This window comes from Suricata suricatta, chromosome 2 (genome assembly GCF_006229205.1).
Source record: "Suricata suricatta isolate VVHF042 chromosome 2, meerkat_22Aug2017_6uvM2_HiC, whole genome shotgun sequence".
Taxonomy (NCBI): Eukaryota; Metazoa; Chordata; class Mammalia; order Carnivora; family Herpestidae; genus Suricata; species Suricata suricatta.
Genome location: NC_043701.1, coordinates 45454103 through 45465192, shown reverse-complemented (window position 1 = coordinate 45465192; position 11090 = coordinate 45454103).

Here is an 11090-nt window from a genome sequence, read left to right as displayed (position 1 = left end):
AATCAAATCTTAGATGCTTCCTCCTCTAGGTTTCTTGTCGAAACTGTTCTCTTAGTGAAGGTTGGAATGTCTTTAGCAGACCCGGCCCCCCCAACCCAGTTGCTCTCTACGAGAGGACAGAATTTACTAGCAAGAGTCTCCATGGGCCAAGGGAGGATCTGAAAGCCAAGCGGGGAATGGCAAGTATGCTTGATGGAATGTCATTCTCCTCCTCTCCTTCTAAAAGTAGTTTGGCTTCGGGAGGATGGGCACTGCATTCCGCTTGGTCTTACAAATGTAGGTCTAACTTGGGCATAGCTTTTCCATCTGCCCCCTCAGCATCTGTGCCCCGGCTGACATGTTGTGGAAGGCAGGTTGCATGTTACAGAGGAGAGAATCCCAGAACCTGGAAGGGGCAGGTAGGCTGGAAGGGTGGAAAGCACTCTTGGGAGACCAGGATTTTCACCTCACGGCAATCAAGAAATTGACTCACACTCTACGTAGCCGCAAGAAATGTGCACATCCTGGACCCCCACCCAAGTCACCACCCTGCTGTGTCTTAGCAAAATGGATTTCACTTCCAAATCAGCTTCTTGAAACTCAGATCACTTCCAAGTTAGTTTCTTGGTGTTGCCGGTAGAAACAATAGTCTTAAAATCCAACACTTTTGATTTTCAACAGCCAGGGTTTTATGAGAGAGAAAAAAAAAAAGTGTTTCAAGTTTCCAAAGGCCATCCCCTAAGACCAGTGCAAAAACGACTGTGCCGTGAACAGGATATTAGAAAGAAGTGAGAAGCATAATTGGATGGCTCTATTTCCTGCAGATTAAAGATTGTCCAGACTTTAGTCAAAAATATTTTTATTAAAATAAAAAGATATAGAAAGATGCAGATGCTGGTGAGTTCCTAAAAGGGGCACAATAATGTCTGTCATCGGTCAAAGAGCTGTGGGGATAGTCATGCAGAAGAAGGTAGGGGGAGGGTGGCCTGGCAGGACGTGGTGACATGGAATTCATCACGCCTCGGATACACCTCTCTCTAGGGGGATGGGCACTGACTAAATGTGTGCCCTGATGCCAGGGTGCCTGAGATGTCTAAAAGTGACAATATGGAGAGATGGAAATGTCTGAGAACATCCTGAGTTGAGAGAAACCTGAAATCCAGGAAAACACCAAAACGCCCAAATTTATCTGGAGCTTGCCTGATTGCTTTTCTGCCGTCAGGCGGAATGAGGGCTCAAAACCTAATTGCGCTACAGGAAAATAAAGTTCAATCGCTTGTGCCTTTGAGTTTGTGGCCTATGAAAATCATGCTCACCAGACTTTCAGGAGCAACATGAGGGAGTTCATTATAAGCCTGCAGGTGGGTGCCTCCTGGAATCCAAGGGGAAAATGTGAGCTGGACTCAGAAAGGACTAGAAATGGAAACTGGCAACACATCTGGGTCCTTTCTCAGCCCCCGTTCTGTTTCTGTCTGCACGTCTACTTCCCTCATCTCTCTTCAAGGATCGGCTTCCTCCATTTCCCCATCCATATGCCAGAAAATGGCGGCATCTAGATCCTAAGTAATGTGACAGGTGTAGCCACATACAGATTCCAACGTTCTGTCTCTTGGTCTCAATTCCGAAGTCTTGCACAAAAGATTCCAAATGGCTTACTTTCGCTCCATGTCTGTCTCCCTCAATTCAATCAACTGTGACTGGAGGGGCAACGGCCAGTGGAACACACATGATGGGGATCCGTCACCTCAGTTCAGGGCTCAGGCAGTTGGAGACGGTGTGAACTTGGAAGATGTCCCCAAAAGATGATGACTTCTCATTCACTGTGAGGCTCGTGCCCCCTTCCCCATCTACAAAGTAAGAGGAATCATACCTATAATATCCCTACTTCTACTGAAGGCAGAGAGAACCTGTGACTTCACTTTGGGTACCAGCCACTGGAGCGAGGTAACCAGGCTATCTTTGCTGCTCCTGGAAACAACCCTAAGAGACGAGCATTTTCATTTCCATCTTTATAGAGAAGGGAATTGATGCTCGCAGAGGTTAAATCTCAGAGCTGGTTAGTTGCAGAGCTCAGATGCAAACGAAGGCACAGCACAGCCAGGGCAGCGGCCGGGGACAGAGCTCTCTGCAAGACTGAGATGACATCTGGAAGCTGTGCATTACATTCCCAGCTATTAATAAATTGCACGGGACAGTATCTTACATGTAGTAACTGCTCAGAACTAAAAGTCTCGTGAATGAGAGCACCCCATCTTCCAGTGACAGCGGAAGTCTCACCACCATGGCATGTTCGGCTCACACTTATCTACCAAACACTTCTGGGAAGTGGGCACCCATCTGCCTTAAGAGACTTCTGCCAAGACACATTTGATTAAAAATGAAGAGGGATGAAAACAGCAGCAGATACCTTTTTTGACTGTAACTGATGTGCAGCCACCTTTTGGTGCAACGGTGCAACAGATTAGAGAGCTTCTAAAGCTTCCATGGCTGCTTCTTGTCGAGGTGTGAGTTTTCCAGCCTCTGGCCTGTTTTCACAGAGTCTTTAGAATGTATCCATGTGTTCTGATCTGCTGACCTTCTGAAGCTAAATATAACTCTTTTTGATTGGTGCTGAGCCCATGCACAGAGCCGAGAGTCTTTTCCTAAATGTTTGCTGCATGAAAGATTTGTCAACGGGTAATGATTAATCACCTACTGTATTCTCAGCCCTGAGAATGTTACACCTCTAAGATAACAATGCATGCGCCTCAGAGAGCAAGCAGTCTTTTCCGTGCAGTCAAAAACCTAAGAAACGAAGTAGTAGGGCATTGCGAATCAAAGCCACAGTGAAATCCCTCTGCATACTCACTGGGATAACCATACTCAAAAAAAAGGCGGGGGGAATTAAGTGTTGGCAAGGATGTCGAGAAATCTGAACCCTCATACATTGCTGGTGAGCATGTAAAATGGTGCAGCCACTGTGGAAAAACAATTTGGCAGTTCCTTACTGACTTGAACATAGAATCACCATGTGACCCAGCAATTCCATGCCTACCCAAGTATACACCCGAAAGAATTGAAAACAGGTGTTCAAACAGGAGGTCACATACAAATATTCATAGCAGCACTATTCACTATGGCCAAGCGGTGGAAACCACCCAAATGTTCATCAGCTGTGAATGGATAAAAAAAATGTGGTAGATCTAGGGTCACCTGGGTGGCTCAGTAGGTGGGCATCAGGCTATGACCAGAAATGCGCATGTCAATGTCACACATGATTCTATGTGGGCATTCCATCAGATGGCCTTTCTTCTAAGAGGCAGAATCTGGGCACATTGGCCTGGGCAGACGCTGTTGGAAATTGGTCCATCTGCTAATGTTAAGTGAGGTCAGACAAGAAATACCACCAGATCCATGTTCGGATAGATCAGTAACTTCATTGCCAAATATATATACAAGACCCTAAAACTATTTATGTTTTATACTTTAGGCTACACCTCCTATTGTGTTTTTTAAAAATAGTGTTATTATGACTCATGGTCAGTCTCCTGTACTCTATGAATCCACCCCGTTCCAAAAAGAGTTTTTAATCATGTTCCTTTATCTAGAAGTCTTAAAATCAGTAAGTTGTTTTTTCCTTTTTTTATTATTGAAGTATCATTGAGTTTATTGCCATTACACTGTAGAGTTGGAGTTTCTGGCAGTGTGCTCTTTGAAACATCATTGATATATAACATTGTATTCGTTTCAGGTGTACAACACAATGATTTAATGTTTGGTCCATGGCAAAATGATCACCACAGTAAGTCTAGTTAATATCTATCACCACACACATTACATTTTTTTACTTGTGATGAGAACTTCTAAGATCTACTCTCTCCGGGCGCCTGGGTGGCTCAGTCAGTTGAACATCCCACTTCAGCTCAGGTCATGATCTCACAGTTCGTAAGTTCAAGCCCTAGTTGTGCTCTGTGCTGGTAGTACAGAGCCTGCGTGGGATTCTCGCTCTCTTCCCCTCCCCCGACTCATGCTTTTTCTCTCTCTCTCAAAATAAATGAATAAATAAACTTAAAAAAAAGATCTACTCTCTTAACAACTTTTGGATGTACAATACAATAGTATTAACTATAGTTACCATGTCCTGCATTACCTCCCCCAGACTCATGTATCTTAAAACTGGAAGTTTGTACTTCTGATCACCTTCACCCATTTTGGTCATTCCTCCCGCCCCCCTTCTCCCCCCCTTCTGGCAACCAGCAATCTGAACTCTCCGAATTCAGAGGTTGATTCCACATATACGCAAGATCATACTGGAATTTGTCTGACTTACTTCACTTATCATAATGCTCTCAAGGCCATCCATGTTGTCACAAATGGCAAGATTTTCTTCTTTTTTGTGACTGAATAATATACCATGTCTTCTTTATCTATTCATCCATCAAGGGACACTTAGGTTCCTTTCAGGTCTAGGCTACTATACACAATGCTGCAATGAACATGGAGAGGCAGAAGCTTTGCAAGTTAGTGGGGTTTGTTTTCTTTCCAATAAATACCCAGAAGTGGAATTGCTGGATCATAGGGTAGTTCTAGTTTTAATTCTTTAAGGAAACTCCATACTGTTTTCCATGGTGGTGGCACCAATTTACCTTCCCACCAAAAGTACCCATCCCTTTTCTCCACCGATACTTGTTGTTTCTTGTCAAGTTCTTTCTTATAGTGTTGTTTATTGCACTAGAAAAATTACCCTGACCATTGAAATAGATCGTTTGGGGGGTATCTTCACAGCTCAAATACCACTTTTCTTTTTTTTAATTTTTTTAATGTTTTATTTATTTTTGATACAGAGAGAGACAGAGCATGGGGTGGGGGGCGGGTCAGAGAGAGAAGGAGACACAGAACCGGAAGCAGGCTCCAGGCTCTGAGCTAGCTGTCAGCACAGAGCCCAACGTGAGGCCCGAACCCACAAACGTGAGATCTGACCTGAGCCCAACTGAGCCACCCAGGCGCCCCTCAAATACCACTTTTCATTGAGGGTATCTCCATCTCCCTGTGGCAACTAGGTTTGTAATTGATGACCCTGCATTGCCGGCTGTGAATGGACACCTGACCTGAGGCGAAGCAATCAGATTGGAACTGGCATTCAGAGATGAATGACTGCCTTTCAGGTGAAATGGGGGTCATGGAAAATGATGAGCAGAAGCTGCATGGAAAGCCATTCTCATCCACATCTAAATAGAGAGGAAGGAGATATTTAAAGAGAAGGGAACAGATGTGCAAAGTTAGAGGGGGAAAATGGTCTGGCCAGAGAGAGAGAAAGAGAATGAGATGGAGGCAGGGAGGGGGAGGGGAAGAGGGAGCTGGAGGGAGGAAAAAGAGAGGAAGAGGGAAGGAGGAGGGAGGAGGAGGGAGGAAGGAGGGAGAGAGACATCAATAGTTCCTGATAGTTTTCCAGTTTCTGGTTCTCATGAGCTACACTCTTGCCCTTGGGTTCTGTGAGATACTCTGGAGTTTTATAAAAAGTTGCCATTTTATTCTTTAGCCTAAGCTAGTGTGAATGAGCCTCTGTTATTGATGAACAGAAGACCATTGACTAAGCTAAAACCTACTTCTCCACCTGGTTTTGAGCCCCAAAACCAAAGAATAATATACCTTGACTCTTTCTGAATTCATGGAACACGGTAATAGACATTCAGAGCCGGGAGCCTCTCCTCGAAACCATTCATCTTAGAGATGAAGCGGTGGGGTCTGAGGGGGTGGAATCGCCCAGACCTTTGCACTGCACCAGGACTCTCGGCTGTGCTCTCACAGCTACTTTCCCGGCATGTCACCGAGGTCGTGCACACCCTCCCAGGGGAGGGGGGCCCAGCACATTTGGCTGTCATCCAGATCATGGGTCATCGCATCTCCTAAGAGACCCGTCCGCTACTAGGAGGACAGCAGCTTCTGGGCTAGCAAATTACCTGGATACATTCCTTCCCCGAAGGAAATCCACACCCTCGTAGGAGTTCTGGAGTAGTGCTCTCGGGACCTTTCTCTAGAGGATGAGCTACTCTAACGGGGTCCTAACAAGCCTCAACAGACAAAATAGAGGCAGAACTATATTTTTATCAGAAATGGAAAAGATCAAATGTTAAAACAGTTATTCTGCCACCTTCAAGTCTGCGTGTTTGTCTCTCAACAGCACCAGTGAGAAGTTGCCGAAAGGAAGTTGTACGTGTTAGAAATAGGGGTTACGAGGCGCCCCTGGCTGACTCCCTGGGCCCTCCCACACTCGTGCTCTGTCTCTCTCTCTCAAAAATAAATGAAAACATTAAAAAATGTTTGTAAAAAAAAAAAAAGACAGGGAGTATGAGAAACTATTTTAGATGAAAGTCAGGGCAAGGAGGGGAATGATTGAACCGTATAGAATATTGAAGTGTTTGAATAAAGAACTTAAAATAACCTCAAACTATTTCGGCTTCTTTGACGTATAAAAGGAAAATATTTCAGGTGAGTGGATCAGATAGACATGTCTTGAAGGCAAATGCAGCCAAACTCTGTAACCCAGAGCTTTCTCAAATTTTAGATGCAACCTTTTTAGAGGGATAACAAAAAAGAAGTGATTTTTGCAAACACGTCGGATCGACAGATTCAGAAACAAAATGCGGAGTTTTTCTGCCCCCAAAGGCAGGATACTGGAGTCAATCCTTCTCCGGAGCCTCGTGGGGTATTTGGGTCACAATGAGTCATTTATGTCGATTTTTAATTTTTGCCAATCTTCCAATATACATTTTTCTTTGAACTCTAGCTGCAACGAAACAAACTTCAGCACAAGCCGAACTGTGTCGCCGCCGCCACTCCTCTGCCCCGGTGGGAAGGTGTCCCCTTTCTGAGTGTTTTGGGAAGGAGAGCGGGTAGCTCTCATCCCTCCCAGCTTGCCCAGTTGGTTCTCCGGAGCCTGGGCTCCTGTTCCTCTCCCGTCACCGCTGTGACATATCGGGCACTTCTCTACCAGCCACCACCTCCTGGCCTCGGGTCTCCTGTGCCTGTAAACACCACGTGACTCCCATGGGCTCCGAGGTGAGCGTGAACCCAGCCCCCACTCGCCCCCCTTTCTGCCTGACTCTTCATACCACACAACCACGGGGCTGGGTGGAGGAAGCCGATTTGCCAGAGCGGAGGGCTCCTTGAATGGACCCACAACGTGGGAGCAAATACAAGGTAGAATTACGTGGTAAAGCCAGCCTTCCTCATAAAAGCCATGGAGGACTTAGAACAGGGGTGAGTGGAAGAGCCGACTTGAGCAGGAGAATCTAGGGTGTGCTGGGCAATCCCAAATCCGGCTCCTGAGGTCGCCCAGCCAGCCTGGGGCTGGGATGGGCCTTCTCTTCCCACCAACGCACACCTCCCAAAGACAAACGGTGGGTCAGAGAGATCCAAGTCTGGATTTGTATAAAAAAGAGAAACAGGGGCGCCTGGGGGGCTCAGTAGGTTGGGCTTCTGACTTTGGTTCAGGTCATGATCTCACTGCTTGTGGGTTCAAGCCCGGTGTTGGGCTCTGTGCTGACAGTTCAGAGCCTGGAGCCTGCTCAGATTCTGTGTCTCCCTTTCTCTCTGCACCTCCTTCCCCTCTCAAAAATAAACATTAAACATTTTTTTTTAAAAAAAGAGAGACATTTTTCTGCATACAACGAAGGCTACACAACTCTCTGCCCATCAATGGGGATGTGTTTTCACCTTCCTTCTGCATCCAGAGGCAGAACAAGAAAGGGTGTTCAGCAGGCCCTAATGTTTCTTCACCCTCAGGCTCCACGAAAGAGCTGGCTGCAGTTCTGGAAAAACCACTGTCCTGTGCCTGGAGCCTGAACACCTCCCTACATGGGACGCCTCACAGGGCTCTGTCCAAACGGCAGGGAGGCCTAGTGATTTACCATCTTCCGGTCTAAGTAACTGCCTTTCCCAGTTGCATTAGGAAAGTCAAGGTTAAAGCAACTTATGTAGACGTGCTGTCCAGAATTAATTTCCGTTGCATTATGCATCTACCCTTTCCATTAGTCAAAAAGGATGGCTGAAGCAGGATTGCGGAAGATATTTCTTTCTAGACCTACAATTCTCAAAAAGGGGCAGGTTTGCTCTTCAGGGACCATCTGGTGACACCTGGAGACATTTTTGTGTGTCACAGGCTGGGGAGACTCGAGGGGGAGGCTGCTGGCATCTAGTGGGGCAGAGGCCAGTGAGGCTGCCAAACATTCTACAGCACACAAGGCCACTCTCCACAAGAAGGAATTACTGGGATCCCAATAGCAATAGTGATGCTGTTCAGAAACTTTGCTTGGAGTGCTTGGGGACAATGAGGTTTCCCTTCATCCGTGACCCCTCCTCCCATGTCACTCCTAAACTTTACTTTTAAAATTCATCTGCTGATCTTCCTAAAATCATCTCCCAGAAGCAGATTAAGAGTCACAATGGCATTTGCTGTGTGCCAAGCTCTGGGACAAGGACTTTACATAATTTATTTCACTATTGCCTCCATTTTTCAGGAGACAACATTGAGGTTCCAGGTAATTACGTAAGTTGCAGATGCCCATAAAACTTAAAATCTCAGAGGTGGGAATCAACCCAGAACTCCAAAGTTTCTGCTCTTCAACTCAATGCCTGCCTGCCTTCTTCCTTCCTTCTTTCCTTTTTTAAATAATCACTACACTTAACGTGGGGCTCGAACTCACGACCCCAAGATAGAAAGTCGCATGTTCCACCGAGTAAGCCAGCTAGGCACCCAACTCGATGCTTTGTAAGGAAGTCAACAGTATTCAATTCATTAAGAAATTGTTTTATACTCAGAATTCTATTTTTTCGTCCTGAGAATTTTTCATCTTCTGACAAAAAGTATTTGTTACACAAAAATAAGTTTGTAACTATGGTCATCCATCACTTAGAGCCAACTTCATAGATTTAAAAACACATGTTTTTTAAATTCTCTGCTTGCCAAGAAAAGCTGTGTATTTTATACAGTTTAGCCTCAAATGTAAGGAAGGTTTTCATTTTTGGAACTTCTACACTAATGCATATAATGCTTTAAATGGTAGAACCAGAAGTTTGCTCTATCTTGAGGTGCCCATATAAAAAAAAAAAAAGAAAGCAAGAAAGCAACATTTTGTAACATTTACAAGAGCATAGTGAATGTTTTTATTCATATGCTGGGCTCCTCCATTGTTTTGTATATTAGTTTTCTACTGCTACACAGCAGATTAAAACAAAATAGCAATTTAAGAAAACACCCATTTCTTAGCTCCCAGTTCTAGAAGTCAGAAGTTCCCACACAGCCACTACCTAACCGAGTTCTTTGTTCAGAGTCTTTCAAAGCTGACATCATGGCGTCAGTCAGGCTGACGCCTGGTCGGAGGCTCTGCAGAAAACCCACTTTCATCATCAGCAGAGTTCAGTTCAGACTGAAGTCTCATTTCCTTTCTGACTGTTGGCCTTGGGTTGCTCTCAGCTCCTAGACTCTGCCGTGTGGTCCTTGCCAGATGGCCCCTTCCATCTCCAATGTCATTAAGTGAAGAATCTCCCTGATGATGAACCTACCTGCTGCTTTGAATCTCTCTGGGAAAAGCCCAGTCCTTTTTAAAGTCTCACCTGATTAAGCCAGGCCCACCAAGAGCAATCTCCCTATCTTAAGGTCCATTGATGTAAAATCTTAATTACATCTGTAAAATCCCTCACGGCAGTACCTGTATTAGTGTTTCAATAATTGGGAGAGGGCGTGAGTGTACCAAGTAGGCATAGAGCATGGGAATCATCTGCCTAGTTTACAGTCTGCAAACTCCTTCATGGCAAAAACTGGGCCTTATATGTCTGGTACCCAATAGATACTCCATAAATGGTGACTGAACTAAATTGTTTTAAAGGAATTGGGAAATTCTGAATTCAGGAAATTGTTACATGGCAGCATTAAGTTCAAGGTAAGAACTATTCCCTTTAGGAAAAAGATCAATGCCCAGGATGCCTTTGGGCCAAATCGCCATCCTGACTCTCTACTGAAAGATTATGTCCAGTTTCTACTTTCAGTATGGGAAAACAGTTTTGATTCAGTAAAGGAAGTCAAGGGGAAAAGAATCCCTATCTCAGAAATAGGCAAGAGAACAATTTTCCAGAATCACACTTATTCTGTTGAGTAACGGTGTATTCAGAGGGCTGATGGTATCATGAGCTTCCCTTGGCTAGTCTGCCAGCCCTTTGAGGGCGGAACTACACATTATTCATATTTATATCCCTAGGGCTAGCACTGGGTCTAGTTCAGAAGATCAACTTTAAAGACAAAAGCTGATTGAACATTTGTAGAATGAATGCTATTCAACGTGTCTCTGCTAGTAGCTATTCAATTCCTCTGGGCGAGGGCTCTTGTGATGCATTTTTTGCAATCCAGCAATGTCTGCCCCATTCCTGGCAGCCAGCGAGCATTCGACAGGTGCAATTGATGGGCTGTGTACACTTGCTTTAAAACGTACTTTCTCCTCTCCAAACTAGTAGTTGGTCCTTTTATGTTATGCAATATGAATTGAAGGTGAACAATATTCAAGCTAGTCTTAGGAGGCTTATTTCTAAGAAATACTCAGTTTTACGTTAATGGAAAAAAAAAACCAAAAAACCCAAACACTCAAAACCTGTCATCTGACTTTCAAATGGATACTCATAGCAGTGTCTAGTAAAGGTATTTAGAACAAACTTTTTTTTAACATCAATAGGGAGACAGAGCTTTGATTTCTGAAAAATGAAAAGCTCCGTTTCCCTTGGATTTTCTCAGCTCCTCCACCGCTAGCCTCAGACAAGGTACAAGTTATCTGCAATTCTGTGGGCATCCTCTACACTTCAATCGCTTTCGGGAAAATACTTTTCCCGACAAAGTCTTTCAACTCCGGATAAACTCTAGCCGGGACTATACGCCTCCCCCGCTTCACTGTAAATTGGGAAGCCGCGGATTTCTGGCCCGCGCTGTGACGTCACCGGACTGCCGTCAGGCACCGGTGATTGGTTGGGGATCGTGACGTCACGGGCCGGGGCGATGCCGGGCTCCGGAGGACTCCGGGATGCTCCGGGTTCGCTGGTAAAAAAGAAAAAAAAAAAAAGTGGTGGGGGCGAACCGAGGAGTCCGC